This window comes from Hippopotamus amphibius, chromosome 3, assembly GCF_030028045.1.
Source record: "Hippopotamus amphibius kiboko isolate mHipAmp2 chromosome 3, mHipAmp2.hap2, whole genome shotgun sequence".
Classification (NCBI taxonomy): Eukaryota; Metazoa; Chordata; class Mammalia; order Artiodactyla; family Hippopotamidae; genus Hippopotamus; species Hippopotamus amphibius.
The window spans coordinates 40,703,773-40,724,029 of record NC_080188.1 but is presented as its reverse complement, the minus strand read 5'-3'; the positions used below and the strand labels follow the sequence as shown (position 1 = coordinate 40,724,029).

The window sequence follows — 20,257 nt, the reverse complement described above, 5'->3', positions numbered from 1 at the left end:
AAATCCAGTGTACATTAATACAAGTTACTTTCAGTAGTGTAATCCAGAAAACTTCAACTGTATTTGTAAATCTGTGGCTTGAGATTTTTTTTAAAAAATTGTTATCTTTTAGCATCTTGGATCTATGAAGATACCAAATAGGATAACATATATGGATGCACAAATGTAGATTTTGTGTTTTGGCTTAAAAATAGATATTCTTTTTTAAAATAGGTATTTTAAAACGTGTAATAGAGATTTACTAGAACAGTTGGACCTGGTTAATATGAAATAAGTACCAAAGCACATGCAAATCAAAGCATTTCATAGTGAAATTATTTTCATATTTTCTGTTTTTAAAACATGCACTGTATTTTTGCCTACTTTGAATGTATACTTCTTTTATGAATCTAATTTTTCTGCATTACCTTTGGGGAGGTGTAATTTTCCTATGGTGTGTACATGACTAATAAGTTCCTCAAGTAATAAAGCTGTTAAAATCGGCATATGGTGCTCCTTTTCCATTACATTTTCACATCTTTCGAGAGTGAGCTTATAGGTTCCTGTTAGTCTTTACTTCTTATGGAAGTACTTTTACTATCTTTTCCCAGGTATACAAGGGAAAAAAAGTACTAGTCTGTCTTGCTGTGGATGAGTGGAAGCCACATGGCACCAGAAGTCATTTTCTTTCTGTGACCACATCAGAGGGGAATTGCCTTGGTGTGACCTAATGATGCTGCATCCCATCTATTGTCTACTGACTAAATAGTTTCACCCATATGCTGAAAACTAGTAGAAAATTAAATTTTGCTATGAACCGTTTCCAGAGTGCCTTTTAATACTTGACTGGCTCTTTTTGGTGTTCACCATCTGTCGTAAATCTCCTGTTTTTCAAATTTTCAGAATTGTGTCATTGTTTCACAAATTTCTATATTCATTTCAGGGTTTGCTTTGAGCTTACTAACTAATGACTCCATAGCGAGGCACCTTGCAACTAAAGAAATTTCTCAAGACCATTACACTAGAAAGTCTCATGGTATCACTGACCAAACAGAGTACAATGGTTAATTAAGTAAAAAAGAAATAATGATGTGGGTTGTTTTTTGGTAGTGCTTTTTTCTTTTTTTTAACTTTTGTATAGGAAACTACTGATGTAAAATGGTAGATTGTTGGGATATATATAGCTATAGCTTCTTCAATTATCCTACCAAGAACAGGATTTTCTGCCATTGTGCATATGCCTGTTGTGCTTACTTCTTACTCTTAATTTTTTAAAATGTGATTATGCCCTTGACTGTTCAGGGTGCTGTCGCTCTGAAGCTGAACACTTGTGAACAGGGGATGTTTGTGTGTAGCTCTACTAGGTATGGTGCCCATGTGATCTCATTTATATTGTAGCTATTTTTATTTTTTATTTTTTAAAAAATTTATTCAGTTATTTTTATTTTTTGGCTGCGTTGGATCTTCATTGCTGTGCACAGGCTTTCTCTAGTTGCAGCAAGCGGGGGCTACTCTTCGCTGTGGTGCACGGGCTTCTCATTGCAGTGGCTTTTCTTGTTGCAGAGCACAGGCTCTAGGCACACGGGCTCAGTAGTTGTGGTGTGTGCGCTCAATAGTTGTGGCCCACAGGCTTTGTTGCTCCACAGCATGTGGGATCTTCCCAGACCAGGGATTGAACCTGTGTTCCCTGCATTGGCAGGCTGATTCGTAACCACTGTGCCACCAGGGAAGTCCCTGTAGCTATTTTTAAAATTGTTAAGTTGGAGGATCGTGACAGAAAAATAGTTGTGTGCATGATATGTGATGCTGAGGGCTTGTCCTTTCAGCTCTCCCACAGGACAGGTCTAGGCACAGCCTGTTCATTATGCTTCCCAAGAAGGTTCATTGCTCCGAGATCACAGGAGCAGATCTCAACACAAGAACACCTAGGATGTTAAGTGAGCAGTTCCTCAGCAAAAGTGATCTGGGGAGGAATGAAAGAATTGAGTTTCCTTATCTTCAGTTTGTATTCTAGACAGAGCAGTAATGAAATATTACATTCTATTTTCACTCTTTCTTAGTGAAGAACTTTGTGGTTTTCTGCCTTCTGAGTGGGGTGTTAGAGAAGATATTAAGAAATCTTGGAATAGACCTATTATTTTATTAATAGTTTTGTTTTAGAATAATATATCTTAAAATTTAAAAATGATATAACAGTAAAACAAAAAGATACAAATTTAGAATATTTAAAATGGTACACTATAAAAAGATTGTCTACCCCAGGATAAGGCAGGGAAGAATAAAGGAATAACAGCAAAACCCCAGGAGGCATATAGAAAACAAAAAGGAAAATGGCAGATATGAATCCAGTCTTACCAATACTAATATTAAATGTGAATGGATTAAACATTCCAACCAAAAGGCAAATATTGTTAGACTGGATTTTTAAAACTCAAGATCCAGCTATGTGTAAGAGACATATTTTTAATTCAAGGACAAAATAGGTTGAGTGTAATAGGACAGAAAAAGATCTACAGGCATATCTCATCTTATTGTACTTCACTTTACTGTGCTTTGCATGTTACATTTTTTTACAAATTGAAGGTTTGTGGCACCCTTTTGTTGAGTAAGTCTATCAGCATTATTTTCCCAACACGGTTGTTTTTAAACTAAGGTATGTACATTTTTAAAAAACATAATGCTATTGCACACTTAATATATTATAGTATGCTGTAAACATAACTTTTATATGCACTGGGAAACCAAAAAATTCATTTGACTTACATTCTCACTTTATTGTGAATTTGCTTCATTGTGGTGGTCTGGAACTGAACCCACTATATCTCTGAGTTATGCCTATACCAGACAAACAGTAAATAAAAGATAGCTGAAGTGGCTGTGTTAATATCAGAGAAAGAGACATTAATATGATAATATTACTGTGATATTTCATAATGATAAAAGGGTCAATACAGCAATAAAATATAACAACAATAAGTGAGTATAAACCTAGCAATACAGTCTCAAAATATACAAAGTCAAAGTTGGCAGATTTAAAAAAAGAAATAGACATTCAACAGAATGAGAGTTATCAATATTTCTGTTAATAGCAGAAAGAGAAAATACACAGAAAAGCAGTAAGAAAATAGAAGACTTAAATAGTACTGTCAACCAACTCATTTTAATAGATATAGAATATCCTACCCAACAACAAGACAACATATTTGTTTCTAATACACATGGAACATTCTCCAAGATCATACTGTGAATTATCAAGCAATCTAGATAAATGTTAAAGTACTGAAGTGTAAAAGTATGTTTTCTGTCCACATCAGGGGATGGCAAATCGCACCTACAGGCTAAATCCAGCTCACTGCATTTTGTATATAAAGTTTTATTGAAACATAACTATACTTTTTCATTTACCTGTTGTCTATGGCTGCTTTCATGTTTCAGCAGCAGAACTGAGAGGAAACCATATGGCTGGCAAAGGCTAAAACTGTGGGAAAACTTAGCAGATCTCTGAATTAGTAATCAACGCAGAGAAACAAATTTGGGAAACTCTCAAATAGTTGGAGTTTATAAGAGACACTTCCAAATAACCTATTGATCAATGGGGACATCACAAGAAAAATTAGAAAATGTCTTAAATGAAGTGAAAACAAAAATGGCATATTAAGGTGCCACTTTAAATGGTTGAATTAGAAAGGAAGAAAATTCACAATAATCTAAGCATACAGCTTAAGAAGCTAGATAAAGAAGAGCAAATCACACCAAAGTATGCAGAACACAGTAAATTATAAAGACCAGATCAAAAATCAATAAAATATTAGGAACAAAAGAAAATAGAGAAAAATAAGTGAAACCAAAAGTTAATCATTTTGAAAGAACAACAAAACTAATAAAACCTTAGCAAGAATGAACAGAAATAAAGAAAAATAATTATATAGCATAATTGTGCTCCAGATACTGTACTAAGCATTTTTATATTAACTTAAGCATGTTTTATGTCAAATCTCAAGAAAATTGTTGAAGGAGAAAATATTACAAACTATGCAAATCAAGTTGAACATTTAGATATAGGCAAATTCTTTCAAAACTAAATTTATCAAAACTAAAGAGATAAATCTGAATACTGTGATACTTATTAAAGAAGTTAAAACCATAATTAAAAATCTTCCCATAAAGCAAACTCCAGGCCTGGATGCTGTTACTGGTAATTCTTTGTACCATTTGACAAGGAAATATTACCAATCTTGTATAAACTCTCCCAGAGATTACAAAAAGGAGGGACAGTTTCTAACTCATTTGATAAGGCCTGTAAACCTTGATACCAACACTTGACAATGGCATAATAAAAAAAGAAAACCACAGATAAATATTCCCTCAAGGACCTAGATGCACAAAAAGTCTTTAAGAAAATATTAAGAGATTGAATATGGCAATATAGAAATTGAATAGTACATCACAAAGTGGGATTTATTCCAGAAATGCAAGAGAGATCAAAATTTGAAAAAAAAAATTGTATTTTACCAAGCGGTGAATTACAAATGAGAAAACCACATGAACATTTTAATAGACACAGATAAATAGATTCTTGATTTTAAAAAGAAAACTCAGCAAACTAGAAATGCAAAGAACTTCTCCAGACTAATAAAGGGTGTTTTAAAAAGTTTATAGCCAACATTATACTTTAAGGTGCAATGAATACCATTAAGGTTGGTCACAGAGCAGGATGGCTGTTCTCACTGTTTCTATTCAATACTTTGCTGGATGTCCTAGCCAGTACAATAATTCAAGAAAAACAAATATAAAGCATAAAGATTGAAAGGAAAAGTCAAAATGTCTATATTCACAGGTGTGAGATATATATACAATACATTCATAGAAAATCTTAAGCAATCTTAAAAAAAAGTTATAACTATTGAATTTAGCAAGGTCATAGAATAAAAGTTGAATATATGAAAATCAATTGTACTTCTAGATATCAGCAACAAAAGCTTGAAAAATGAAATTAGAGAAAATATAATTTACCATAGCATTGAAAAACACACAATGCTTACCAATAAGTTTAACAAAAGACAACATCTCTGTTTTGAAACTATAAAATAAGACCAAGAGAAATATAAGACCTAAGTAAATGGAGAGATCTATCATGTTCATTGAAGTGTACATAATGAACATAATACTGGTTTAGATGAGAATTCTTCCCAAATTCATCTAAAGATCAATGCAATCCCAATCAACATTCCAGTAGGCTATTTATAGTAAATATTGAGACACTAATTCTAAAATTTATGTGCAAATTTGAAGAACCCACAATACAATTGGCAAAACAGTCTTGGAAATCTTGAACAAAATTAGAAGACTGACTCACAGCCATGAAAGGAGAGTCTTTTTAATGGAGACAACTGGATGTCCATATAGGAAAAATATCGACCTTGACCCTGACCTGACACTATACAAAAGAAACTAATTTGAGGTGGATCATATAAAACGTAAGAGCTAAACATAACGTAAAACAAAACTTATCTTCATAAAGAGATATTTCAAACCCACTTGGAATGGCTAAAATTAAAAACTGATAACATCAAATGTTGACAGACATATGAAGCAAATACAATTCACATAATTTGCTGGTGGGAGTGTAAAATGATAACATGACTTTGGAAAAGTTTCTCACAACATTAACCACACACTTGTGCTTTAACCTAGCAACTCCATCATAGGTATCAACCCAAGAGAAACAAAATTGTATGTCCATTTAAAAACTTGACAAGAATATTCATAGAAGCTATTCATAATAGCTCAAATCAGAAAACAATTCAAATGTTCATCCAGAGGAACATAAAGTTATATATTCACATGGAATACCACTCAGCAATAAAACATGAATGAACAACTGATAGACATGCCATGGTGGATGAATATTAGCCATCGTGCTGAATGAAAGATTTTATGAGTCCATTTGTATAAAATTCTAGAACAAATGAAACCTGTCTACAGTGATAAATAGAAGAGTGGCCCAAGGGGTGGAAGTGAGGTTGGCAGGGATAGACCTGGACAGAATAGGAGTGACAAAAATTTTGTGGGTTACTTAGGTATAAGATGTACTTGTCAAAAACTCCTTGAACTGTACTAATTAATTTGTGTAAATTACACCAGTAAAACAAATGCTTCACTTAAAAAAAATCAAGCCATTGCAGATGACTGAGCAAAATTCTGGCCAGTCTATGTAAAGATGGGGATGCATCCAGTCATACAGCTCTTGACTTGGGAAAGTAAGTATACCAGTTTCTCTAAAGATTAAAAAATTTATTCATATTCCAAGCACTGTAACTTCTTTTGGAGACAATGAGAAATATAATAGAAAATGTCCTAGCAAGCTTCACATGAAAAGTAATACACTTGCATTGACTTTTAAAATGAAAGCAAAATTTAAAGCATACTATTGGATTATAATTCTGACCAATGGTATGACAATTTTCTGGTTTGTATGAGAATATTTAGAGTAACTTCAGGAATAGCTGCTAACAGTTTGTTTCTGACATTTAACCATTTTCTCCCCTAAAGCTCTTTAGTTTTCTACATATTTTTTTTATTAAATATTTTTTTTATTGTGGTAAAAGCCACATAATATGAAACATACTATTTTAACCATATTTAATTGTATGGTTCGATGGCACTAAGTACATTCACATTGTTGTGCAACTCTCACCATCATCCTCATCCCAAATTTTTCACCTTCCTAAACTGAAACTCTGTCCCCATTAACACTAACTCCCCATTCCCCCTCCCCACCCACACACCTCTACCCCCTGCCCCTGGCATCTACTAAGTTACTTTCTGACTCTATGAATTTGACTATTCTAGGTACCTCCTACAAGTGGAATCAAACAGTGTTTGTCTATACCTACTGTATATTGGAATGCATTTTTAAGGTTAATTTATGTCCTACAAACAGATTGTACCTTCTTCCCCCCTCACCGCCCCCACCATGCTATATATTTCTAGTACATCTGGTAACATTAACAAGAAAGCGTTAGTTATTCTCTAATGATCTTTCACACTGACTCTCCTTTTAAGAACGATGCGTTCTAAGCAGAAGCATTACTGTGAAACCTACAGGTTTCAGAGAGAGCATGGCCCTGCCTATACATTCATTTCAGATTGTTACCCTCCAGAACTGTGAGACACACATTTTTAAGCCATTGTTTTAAGCCACTCAATTTGTACTATTTTGTTAGGACAGCCCAAGGAAAGTAATACAGATGTACCATTTACCATAGTTCTCTATTGGATTATTTTGATTAATGACTCCAACATGTGGAAAAAATTTTTAAATGAATGGACATATTAATCAGATCTCTTCTGACAAAGAGATGTCCTATACAGTATATACAGTAGAATATTATTCAGTCTTTAAAAAGAAGATCCTGCCATTTGTGACAATATAGATGAACCTGGACTATATTATGCTAAGTGAAATGAAGCAGACACAAGAAAGGCCTCACAGAATTTTGCTCTGCACGTTTGCAACCAGTTACTCTGCCAAACTCTGGGGCTGTGATGGCTAATACAATAGCCAGAAACCATATGCTGTAGACATTTAAATTTAAACAAAAAATATTTAGTCCCTTAGTTGCCCTTGCCACATTACAAGGGCTCAGTAGCCACACAGTGCTGATGGCTACCATAGTGGACAGCACAGATATAAATATTTCCATCATTGCAGAAAGTTCTATTGCACAGCACTGCTCTTGGGTACCCCACACATATTTGTGGAGCTCTATTTTCAATACAGTTTTCTCTCCTCTGATATCCTGCTCCACAATTCCAGCTATTCCAACAGCCCCAAATTATAATTTGTTTTTTTTTTTCTGCCTGATGAGACTTCTGCTCTGTTTGAACTCCACTGTGTCCAGTTTTGAAAAGTGCTTAAAAACCAGGTGACTTTGGAGCTAACCTTATGCCTTTTAAGAATCACAGTCCTGCACTGTAGTCCAAGGCCTGCACATAGTTACTTTTTATATTTTGCTAGTTTATAGTTGGGGAGGGAGAGCAAATTCAATAGATATTAATCCATCATGGCAAGCACCCACAAAAGTTTCATGGTGCTTGTAATAATTCATTTTTATTGTCAAGTAGTATTCCAAAGCTTTATCCATTTACTTGCTGAATGGACGTATCTTTCATCCAGTTTCCCTCAATGGTTCCATATTATGTAACTATAGTACAATGCCCCAAATAGGAAATTTGCATATTATAATGTGTATGTGTGTGATTGCATGTCATTTTATCATGTGTAAATTTGTGTAAACACCACTGCTATCAAGATATAGAACTTTCACCACAAAGCTTTCCTTCATGCTGCCTCTTTATAATCATAGGTTCCCCTTCCTTTCACTCCCCTAATCTTAACCTCCTGCAACCACTAATTTATTCTCCATCTCTACAGTTTTGTCACTTAGAAACCGTTATGTAAATGGAATCATATAGTATATGACCTTTCACTTTTTCTCACTCAGCATAATGCCCTTGAAATCCATATAAGTTGCATATATCATGAGTTCATTTCTTTTTATTGCTGAGTAGTATTCCCTGGTGTGGATGTACCACAAATAAAGATGATATGAACATTATGTACAGGTTTTTCTGTAAGTGTAGGTTTTCATTTCTCTGGGATAAATGCACAGAAATGCACATATGGTATTTCTACCACATCAATCTGCTAAACTGTTTCCTAGATTGGTTGTACTGTTTTACATTCCCACAATTAATATATGAAATATCCATTTCTTTGCATCCTTACCAGCATTTGCTATTGTCACTTTTTTTTTCAGCTGTTCTAATAGGTAAGTAGTGATATCTCATCATAATCTTTATTTGCATTTCACTAGTGATGTTGAAAATCTTTTCATATGCTTATTTGCCACCCATATATCCTTTTCAATGAAATGTTTCTTCTTGTCTTCTGCACATTTTCTACTTGGATATTTTTAAATGTTGAATCTTGATTATATAAAAAATATATCAACCTAAAACTAATGCAATGTTATATGTCAATTATATCTCAATAAAACTGGAAAATAATAAAAAATACATTTTGAATGTGAATCACTTTTGGATATACGGTTTGCAAACATTTTCTCCTAGTCTGTGACATGCTTTTTCATCATCTTAATAGGGTCTTTGGAAGAGCACAGTTTTAAATCTTTTTTTAAAAAATTTAAAAAATTTGGCTGCATTAGGTCTTCATTGCTGTGCACAGGCTTTTCTCTAGCTGTGGTGAGTGGGGGCTACTCTTTGTTGCAGTGCACGGGCTTCTCAGTGCAGTGGCTTCTCTTGTTACAGAGCATGGGCTCTAGGCTCGCAGGTTTCAGTAGTTGCAGCACACAGACTTGATAGTTGTCGCACGCAGGCCCTAGAGTGTGTAGGCCTCAGTAGTTGTGGTGCGTGGGCTCTAGAGTGCAGGCTCAGTAGTTGTGGCACATGGGCTTTATTACTCCACGACATGTGGGATCTTCCCAGACCAGGGCTCGAACCCGTGTCCCCTGCATTGGCAGGCGGATTCTTAACCACTGAGCCACCAGGGAAGTCCCACACAGTTTTAAATCTTGATGAAGTCTAATTTATGGATTTTTTTCTTTATAAATCATGCTTTTAGTGTCAAGCAAACTGTTTTATGTTTTTAAGGTATACAACATGATAATATAAGCATACACTGTGAAATGATTACCACAATTAAGTTAACACATCAATTATCTCACACAGTTACCGTTTTGTATGTATGTGGTGAGAACACGTAAGATCTACTCTCTTAGCAAATTTCAAGTATACAATACAGTATTATTAACTATAATCATCATGCTATACATTAGATCCCCAGAATTTACTCATCTTATTACTGATGGTTTGTATCCTTTGACCATCATCTCCCCCTTTACCCCACCCCCAACTCCTGGCAACCACCATCCTACTCTCTACTTCTATGAGGTTGACTTTTTAAAAAAAGGATTCCACATGTAACTGAGATCATATAGTGTTTATCTTTCTGTGTCTGGTTTCTCTTAGCATGATGTCCCCCAGGTTCATTCACGTTGTTGCAGATAGCAGGATTTTCTTCTTTTTTATGGCTGAATAATATTCCATGAATAATATTCCATTGCGTGTGTGTGTGTGTGTGTGTGTTTGTGTATGTATGTATTTCTCAATTTATAATTTCTTTGTCCATTCATCCAGCAAGGATACTTATGTTCTTATCTTGGTTATTGGGAAATACACTGCACTGACCATGGAAGTGCAGATTCACTTGGAGATGCTGATTTCATTTCCTTTGGATATATACTCAGAAAGGGATTGCTGGATCATATGGTAATTCTATTTTAAATTTTTTGCTCCATACTGTTTTCCATAAAAGCCATACTTCTTTACATTCCCAACAACAGTGCACAAGGATTGCCTTTTCTCCACACCCCTGACAACACTTGTTACCTTTTATCATTTTGATAATAGCTCTCCTAACAGATGTGAGGTGATAACTCATTGTGGTTTTGATTTGCATATCCCAGGTGATTAGTGATATTGAAAACATTTTCATATATCTGTTGGCCTTTTGTATGTCTTCTTTGGAAAGATGTCCATTGTGGTGCTTTGCCCATTTTTAAATTCTTTTTTAAATTTAGATTTTATTTTCTTCCTTTTTGTTTTGTTATTGAATTGTATGAGTTCTTTACATATTTGGGACATAAACCTCTTTTCAGGTATAAGATTTGCAAATATTTTTTCTGTTTCCATAGGTTACCTTTTTATTTTTTGAATTTTTCCTTTATGGTACAGAAGCTTTTTAGGTTAATGTAATCACAATTATTTTTGCTTTTGTTGCTTGTGCTTTTGCTGTTAAATCCAAAAAAATCATTACCAAGACCAATGTCAAGGATCTTTTCCCTATGTTTCTTCTCAAAGTCTAGAGTTTCAGGTCTGACATTAAAGTCTTTAATTCATTTTGAGTTAATTTTTGTGTATGGTGTAAGATAAGGTTCCAACTTCATTCTTCTGCCTATGGATATCCAGTTTTCCCAACACCCTTTATTGAAGAGACTACTTTTTTCTCATTGTTCATGCTTTGGATCCTTGTTAAAGATTAGTTGAGTGTATATGCATGGCTCTCTATTCTGTTGCATTGGATTATGTGTCTATTTTATGCCAATACCATACTGTTTTGATTAGTATCACTTTGTAAGACAGTTTAAAATCAGGAGTGTGATGCCTTCAGATTTTTCATCTTTCTCCAGATTGTTTTGGGTACTTGGGGTCTTTTGTGTTTTTTTCTGTTTCTGTGAAAAATGCCATTGAAATTTTGAGAAGGATTCCATTGAATCTATAGATAGCTTTGGCTAGTATGGACTTTTTAACAATATTAATTCTTCTAATCCATGAACAAAGGATATCTTTCCATTTATTTTTGTCTTCCTGAATTTCTTTCATCCTGTGGCTGAGAGAGGCTGGAGCTGGGTTACAGGGCTGTTTCAGGATCTTCAGTTAAACCAATGTTGGAGGGCCTGCCTTGGGGCATGAATACCCTTGTCTTCCACTTGATCCCTGGGCAGGACCATAGCTAAGAGGCACTGGTGCCTGGTCACTGGGTGTTTCAGGGTCCTCCTGCTTCAGGGTCCACAGCCAGGACCAAAATTGGTGGGCCTTTTATGGCGGGCATGGGTGGCTATGACTCCTGCTAGATCCCTCGGCAGATTGTGTTGGTGTCAGGACCAAGTCCAAACAGGGCTGTAGCTGGGTCTACAGTGGGCAGGGCAGTTTTGAGCCTGTAGCCAGGACCATGGTGAGCAGCTCTACCACTTGGACCTGGATGTACCTTCGCAAGACAGTCCTCCTTGGTCTTGGATTCCATTGGGGTTTCATAATCTCCTATCCAGATCTCAAAGCTGCCATAAAGCCACTTATTTTTTCCTATGGATGGCTGCCAAATTCTTGTGCTGAGTTCAGGGACAATGAGTGGGGACTTCCTGTTTCATCACACTGCATGCTAATGTCACTCCTCATGAAAACTCCTGACCAATCCTTAGCTCCCAAAGATTTTCTCCTATGTTATCTTCTAGAAGTTTTGTAGTTTTACATTTTACATTTAAGGTTTACGTCAAAGTTCATCCTTTGACTGTAGATATCTGGTTGCTCCAGCACCATTTTTGAAAGGGCTATCTTTCTTCCATTGGATTGTTTTTGCACATTTGTCAAAGATTGGCTCAGCATATTTGTATGGACTTGGGTTCTCTGTTCTGTGTCGTTGATCCATTGTATCTACCCCTCTGTTAATACCACATGGTCTTGGTTAATATATCTATATAATAAGTCTTGAAATCAGGTAGAGTGGCCCTTCCCATTTTGTTCTTCTTTCTCAGAATGATTTTAGCCATTCTGGTTCCTTTACCTTTTCATATATATATTTAGAATAAACTTGTCTATATCAACAAATAATTTTTCTGAGATTTTGATAAGAATTGTGTTAAACCTTACATCATTTGGGGGAAATATGACATCTTTACTATGTTGAGTCTTTCAATCCAGGAAAACTGCATCTCCATCTGTTTAGATATTTTTTATTTATTTCATTAGTATTGTGTATTTTCAGCACACAAGTCACATACATGTTTTGCTAGATTTTCATGTAAGCATTTATTTTTTTGAGTGACTGGTAATGATGTTATTTTTTTGTGTTCTGTAATTTATTTCTTCAATATTTAGCTTTTTCTTCTCTTTAAGAGAATTTTACATTAATAAAAGTATCACCAGAGTATGTTCTATCAATTCTTACTGATAATTTTTATGATATGAAATTAAGTGAAAATAAATAGCTTCAAAAAATTCTGAGTAGCAGTAAAAGAGGTAGTCTAGAAAGCTCTTTATTGAAGGAAATCAAAAACTTTATAACAAGGACAGTGTAGCAAACTTTTTCTGTAAAGGGCCAGATGGTAAATATTTTAGGCTCTGTGGGGCACACACAGTGTCTGTCACTTCTCCTCCCCTCCCATACCCTCTCTTTGTCCCTCCTCCTTCTTCCTTCTGGGGAGCTAATGTACAGTATGGTGACTATAGTATAGCAATACTGTATTGTATACTTGACATTTACTAAGCAGGTCGATTTTAAGTGTTCTCACAAAAAAGATAATAGTAACTATATGAGAAGATGGATATGTTTATTGTTAATTACAGAGATTATTTCACAGTGTATTAAGTCTATCAAAACATCAAGGTATATATTTTAAATATATACAATTTTTATTTGTCAGTTATACCTCAATAAATCTGAAAGAAAAACTATATAAGACCCAAAGCCCCCTTGCCATAACAAATATTTTGTTATGCTCATTTAATACCTTGAAACAAAATAAATATATTTATAATAAATATAGACTATAATATATGTAATTTTAAAATGCAATATAGGGCTTCATAGGTGGTACAGTGGTTAATAATCCACCTGCCAATGCAGGAGACACGGGTTTGATCCCTGCTCCAGGAAGATCCCACATGCCACGGAGCAACTAAGCCCATGCACAACAACTATTGAGCCCATGTGCTGCAACTACTGAAGCCCATGCGCCTAGAGCCCATGCTCCGCAACAAGAGAAGCCATGGCAATGAGGAGCCTGCACACCAAATGAAGAGTAGCCCCCACTCACTGCAACTAAAGAAAGCCCACACACAGCAAAAAAGACCCAACACAGCCAATAAAACAAACAAACAACAAACAAACAAACAAATAAATAAATAATGCAATATAATACCTTAACTATAATATAAAGGAGAAAGAAAAGGAAAGAAACATTAGAAAAGGATGCTGATTCTTGATTTTAACTTTTTTTTCTTCTATTTTTTGAGGGTCAGTCTGTGAAAGACATTACCACCAGTGCTTTACTTGAGAGGACATGATGCTAGTTTTAGACATTAGAGATTGTAACTAGTTCCTTGGTGTCAACAGCTATCATGGATGTGTGTGAATGAGCCATCACCTCTGAATATTAAACTTAGTTGAACCTTGACCAATCCACATTGATATGGATACTGATGTTGGACCCTCATGTGTAAGTGTTTTATAAAGTCTGCTTTCTGCATACAAATAAATTTGTCAGCTACTGCTTAGAAAACATCCACTGTTCATTTATTTTATCAGTGTAGGAAAAGGAGGAATCAAATAGCTTGCCTATGGCTGGATGCATCATTAATTTTCCCAAGAACTAATTTGTCAAGGCAGCACAGGTTATGTCAACTGAGATTATCTAGGTCTTTTTTCCCCCTTTAATTCAGAAAGGAAACAAGATGGAAGTGCTATACTGTCAACTGAAAACAGAAATTTTAGAGGAAAGCCACATACTTAGATGTGCCCAGAGCTGACAACTTATATCTCTGCAAATGTCTTTCTGGCAGGGATGGGCTGCGGAACACTGGCACAGAATCCAGACAGGCAAGTAATACTGGGTGGATAAAGGGAAAAAGAAGAAGGATCTACGGTATGACAAGCACATATTTTTAGGGTTTAGAAAAAAATGCAATATACTCACATGTGAAACTCATATTGCAGCTAAATAACTTTCCTTGATGTTTGTTGTGCATGGTATACATTGTTTTTTCCATATATATTCATTTATATACACATAAATGTATGGTGTATATATAATATACATCTATATATATCATTCATCTTTATTTTACAACAACATAGTAAATATATTTTTTGTTAAAAGAAGTGGAAACTCTCATAAAGCAGAAGAGGAATTGATTAAAAGGGTAGTGGGTAGATGATAGCGCTTGGAAATAATAGAGAGTTGGTGAACTAGGCTCAGTAAAGAATAATACCTGGACTAGACATGGCGCCAAATAAAACCTCTTCCACTACTGATGCTTCTACTGCTCTTACTACCACTGCCACCATTGCTGCTACTCCATCCATCTTACCTTCAACTCTCTCATACGCTTGCATTGAATACTCAAAACTGCCAAGACCATAACCAGTGGCAGAGGGACCACAGTTACCTGGGCTTTTGGAAATCAAGGAAATAGCTAAAACTCAAATATATGTGCTCTACCACCTAATTTTTGGCTGCCTAATAGGCAAGTACATCCATCTTCCTAGATGTAAACTTCCAGAATTATTCCAATCAATGTGATTGTTCATAGTATAAATATACTCTTCCTCTCCAAAGGAACACAGTCTAATTAGGTGATCTCAATTCTTCCTTCAGTGCTATAATGACCGTATCTCAATATTCTGCAATTCAAGGATTAAACATGGTAATGTTAATTACCAACAGGGCATCAAATATACGTACTTTGAAGGTAAAGAGTGCAAAGAGAGGGGATGATAGTTAAAATTCATGAATGATACATTAAGGAAGAAATATTCTACTGTCCTTGCTTCTGCAACTGGAGATTAGGATAAAACTGATTTTTTTTTTTGACTTTCCTCCTCCACTAGCCATTCCATATTCCCTTTGCCTTCAGTCTCTCAGAAGTTGAGAGTTCTTTGTTTAGTGTAAGGAATCAAACTTTCATGTGAGAAGAGTATGAGCCCTTTGTATTACAGCCCGATGGAATTTGAAATTGTCTTGTATTAGCTGTTTTTCTATAAGCTTTTAAAATTTTAGAAGTTTTCCACTTACAGGGAAGTTGTGAAGATAGTAGAGAGTTCTCTCTACTCATTCACACTGAGCTTCCTTTATTATTTTGTTATATTTGTTACAATTAATAAAGCAATGTTGATACATTATTATTAAATAACATCCGAATTTTATTCAGATTTCCTTTTTATGTTCAAAGATCCTTTCCAGGATATCACATTACATTTAGTTATCAGATTTCCTTAAGGCTCCCCATGACAGTGATAGTTTCTCAGACTTCCCTTGTTTTTGATGAACCTGACCGTTTTGAGGAGTACTAGTAAGGCATTTTGTAGATTTGAGATTTGTCTGATATTTTTCTCATGGTTATACTGAAGTTATGGGTTTTGGCGAGGAAGAACACAAAGGTAAAACGCCATTTTCATCATATCATTTCAAGTCATACTGTCAACATGACTTACCATTGTAAGTAGCATATGTCGTGTTTCTCTGAGATAAAGTTCCTTTTTCCCCTCTCCTTTCCATACTGTGGTCTCTGGAATGATGTAACTATGCTGCCCATACTTAAGAAGTGGGGAGTTATGCTCCCTTCCTTGAGGGTGGAATATCTACATAAATTATTTGGAATTCCTCTGCAGGGGAAATTTGTCCTTTCTCCCATGTTTATTTATTCAAATATTTATATCTGTATGGACTCAATGGATATTATTTTACACTTTAGGTTATAACCAAATACTACTTTATTTTAGTGCTCAAATTACTCTAACTTTTGGCTCTTGGAGATCTTTCAGGTTGTTCCTGTGTCCCTTTGACATCTTTGTGAGTTTTGTTTTGTGGGGTTTTTGTTGTTGTTGGTGGTGGTGGTTTGTTTTTGGTTTTTTAGCACTTTATTACTTCCTGGCACTATAACATGCTCCAGGCTCGTCTTGTATTGTCCCAGTTCTAGTATTAGTCGTTTCTCCAAGGAACCCTAGTTCCTCTTATTAGAGGATGGTAGTAGAAGACAAAATCTGGGTGCTAGATGTACTCATTACTACCAGGTGGTGTTGCTTATAAGCCCTCTCAGCTCATAGAGCAGTAAAATACATGTGAGTATACCAACCTGTGTACACACACATCTACAAATACTTCTCTACATAACCATTGTATCTGTATTAAGCTAAACATGAGTTCATACTGACGTCTCCAACTCTAATCCATTACCACATGGATCATTCTAGCCTTCTCCCCTTGCTTATCTATAAGCTGCCATTAGGACAGTGAAGAACCTGGCTCTCACCAGCTGCTGGAGTTCCAGAAAACATGTACAGCATTTTCAGAGTTGTTAATTTATACCCTCATAGGAAACAACTTAATCAACTAGAGTATAGTGCTTATATACTGTTTCTTTTAGTCTTACAGTCTCCACTCATTTCCAGAGTTACTTGAGTCAGCACCGATATCTCTCTCACCCCCTTCAGTGAGGTTGTTTGATGCATTTCTAATATAGTTAGATTGTTTTGTCACACTCTGCATTCTATCTGGAGATACTCTGACCTAAATAATTCTGTAAAAATTTGCATACATTTAATTTAACTCTTTGTATTGTAAATTCCTATGGGTTTTGACAAATGCCTAGTGTCATGTACCCACCATTACAGTATCATTCAGAATAGCTTCACTGTCCTAAAAATTCCCTGTGTTCTGCCTATTAACCACCTCCTCCTTTGCCTGAACCCCTGGCAAAAAGTGATCTTTTTATGGTCTCTGTAGTTTTGGATTTGTCAGAATATTATGTAGTTGGAATCATATAGTACATAACATTTTTAGATTGGCTCATTTCACTTAGCAATAGGCATTTAAGATATCCTACATGCCTTTTGGTGGCTTGATAGATAATTTCTTTTTTACCTGTAAACAAAACTCCATTGTATGGATGTACCAGTGTTTATTTATCCATTCAACTGCAGAAGGACATTTGGTTGCTGCCAGTTTTTGGCAATTATGAATAAAGCTACTATAAACACTTGTGTGTGGGTTTTGTGTGAACATGAGTTTTCAACTGAGTTGGTCAAATAACTAGGAATGTATGGTATGACTATGCTTACTCTGTAATACTGCCATATGACGTTTTATAAAACCATTCCCTAGGACAGTTTAAATGTGAAAACAACTTGCCCTTATTTTTCTCTTTATCTTCTCAACCCCTTTGTCTTAATGTTGTTCTTTTTATTTTTTTATTTTTATTTTTATTTATTTTTATTTATTTATTTTTGAGGTAGACCAAGTTCAATCATCTGTATTTATGCACATATCCCCGTATTCCCTTCCTCCCTCCCTCGACTCCCCCCCCACCCTCCCCGTCCCAGTCCTCTAAGGCATCATCCATCCTCGAGTTGAACTCCCTTTGTTATACAGCAGCTTCCCACTGGCTATCTATTTTACACTTGGTAGTATATATATGTCTATGCTACTCTCTCATTTTGTCTCAGCTTCCCCTTCACCCCCCGCTCCCCCAAACCTCGAGTTCTCCAGTCCATTTTCTGCATCTGCGTCCTTATTCTTGTCTTGTCACTGAGTTCATCAGTACCATTTTTAGATTCCGTATATATGAGTTAGCATACAATATTTGTCTTTCTCTTTCTGACTTACTTCACTCTGTATGACAGACTCTAGGTCTATCCACCTCATTACATACAGCTCCATCTCATTCCTTTTTATAGCTGAGTAATATTCCATTGTATATATATGCCACATCTTCTTTATCCATTCACTTGTTGATGGGCATTTAGGTTGCTTCCATGTCCTGGCTATTGTAAATAGTGCTGCAATAAACATTATGGTACATGTTTCTTTTGGGATTATGGTTTTCTCTGGGTATATGCCCAGGAGTGGGATTACTGGATCCTATGGTAGTTCTATGTGTAGTTTTTTAAGGAACCTCCAAGCTGTTTTCCATAGTGGCTGTACCAACTTACATTCCCACCAACAGTGCAGGAGAGTTCCCTTTTCTCCACACCCTCTCCAACATTTGTTGTTTCCAGATTTTGTGATGATGGCCATTCTGATCGGTTGTGATACCTCATTGTGGCTTTGACTTGCATTTCTCTGATGATTAGTGATGTTGAGCATCTTTTCATGTGTTTGTTGGCCATCTGTATGTCTTCTTTGGAGAAATGTCTATTTAGGTCTTCTGCCCATTTGTGGATTGGGTTATTTGCTTTTTTGGTATGAAGCTGCATGAGCTGCTTGTATATTTTGGAGGTTAATCCTTTGTCCATTGTTTCGTAGGCAACTATTTTTTCCCATTCTGAGGGTTGCCTTTTAGTCTTGTTTATGGTTTCTTTCACTGTGCAAAAGCTTTTAAGTTTCATGAGGTCCCATTTGCTTATTCTTGATTTTATTTCCATGATTCTAGGAGGTGGGTCAAAAAGGATCTTGCTTTGATGTATGTCCTAGAGTGTTCTGCCTATGTTTTCCTCTAGGAGTTTTATAGTGTCTGGCCTTACATGTAGGTCTTTGATCCATTTGTAGTTTATTTTTGTGTGTGGTGTTAGGAAGTGTTCTAATTTCATTCTTTTACATGTAGCTGTCCAATTTTCCCAGCACCACTTATTGAAGAGGCTGTCTTTTTTCCATTGTATATTCGTGCCTCCTTTGTCAAAGATAAGGTGCCCATATGTGTTTGGGCTTACCTCTGAGTTCTCTATTCTATTCCATTGGTCTTCCTTTCTGTTTTTGTGCCAGTACCATACTGCCTTGATCACTATGGCCTTGTAGTATAGTTTGAAGTCAGGAAGCCTGATTCCACCAACTCCATTTTTCCTTCTCAAGATTGCTTTGGCTATTCAGGGTCTTTTGCATTTCCATACAAATCGTAAGATTTCTTGCTCTAGTTCTGTGAAAAATGCCATTGGTAATTTGATCGGGATTGCATTGAATCTGTAAATTGCTTTGGGTAGTACAGTCATTTTCACGATGTTGATTCTTCCAATCCAGGAACATGGTATGTCCCTCCATCTGTTTGTGTTGTCTTTGATTTCTTTCATCAGTATCTTAAAGTTTTCTGCATACAGGTCTTTTGCCTTCTTAGGCAGGTTTATTCCTAGGTATTTTATTCTTTTTGTTGCCATGGTGAATGGGAGAGTTTCCTTAATTTCTCTTTCTGCTCTTCCGTTGTTAGTGTATAGCAATGCAAGTGCATTAATAGCAGTGCATTAATTTTGTATCCTGCTACTTTACTAAACTCATCAATGAGTGCTAGCAGTTTTCTGGTAGAGTCTTTAGGGTTTTCTATATATAATATCATGTCATCTGCAAAGAGTGACAATTTGACTTCTTCTTTTCCAATTTGGATTCCTTTGATTTCTTTTTCTTCTCTGACTGCTGTGGCTAAAACTTCCAAAACTATGTTGAATAATAATGGTGAGAGTGGACACCCTTGTCTTGTTCCTGTTCTAAGAGGGAATTCTTTCAGTTTTTCCCCATTTAGAACGATGTTGGTTTTTGTCTTCTCTTATATGGCTTTTATTATGTTGAGGTAATTTTCTTCTGTGCCCATTTTCTGGAGAGTTTTTATCATAAATGGATGTTGAATTTTGTCAAAAGGTTTTTCTACATCTATTTAGAGGATCATATGGTTTTTATCCTTCAATTTGTTGATATGATGTATCATGTTGATTGATTTG

The 20,257-nt window shown here is 35.5% G+C and overlaps 1 protein-coding gene across 1 annotated transcript in view; it reads left to right on the top strand.

The window, feature by feature from the left end:
- The window catches only part of CENPC (centromere protein C), a 135,010-nt gene that overhangs the window by 101,596 nt on the left and 13,157 nt on the right, over positions 1-20,257 (top strand). The gene's annotated exons all lie outside the window — the stretch shown is intronic.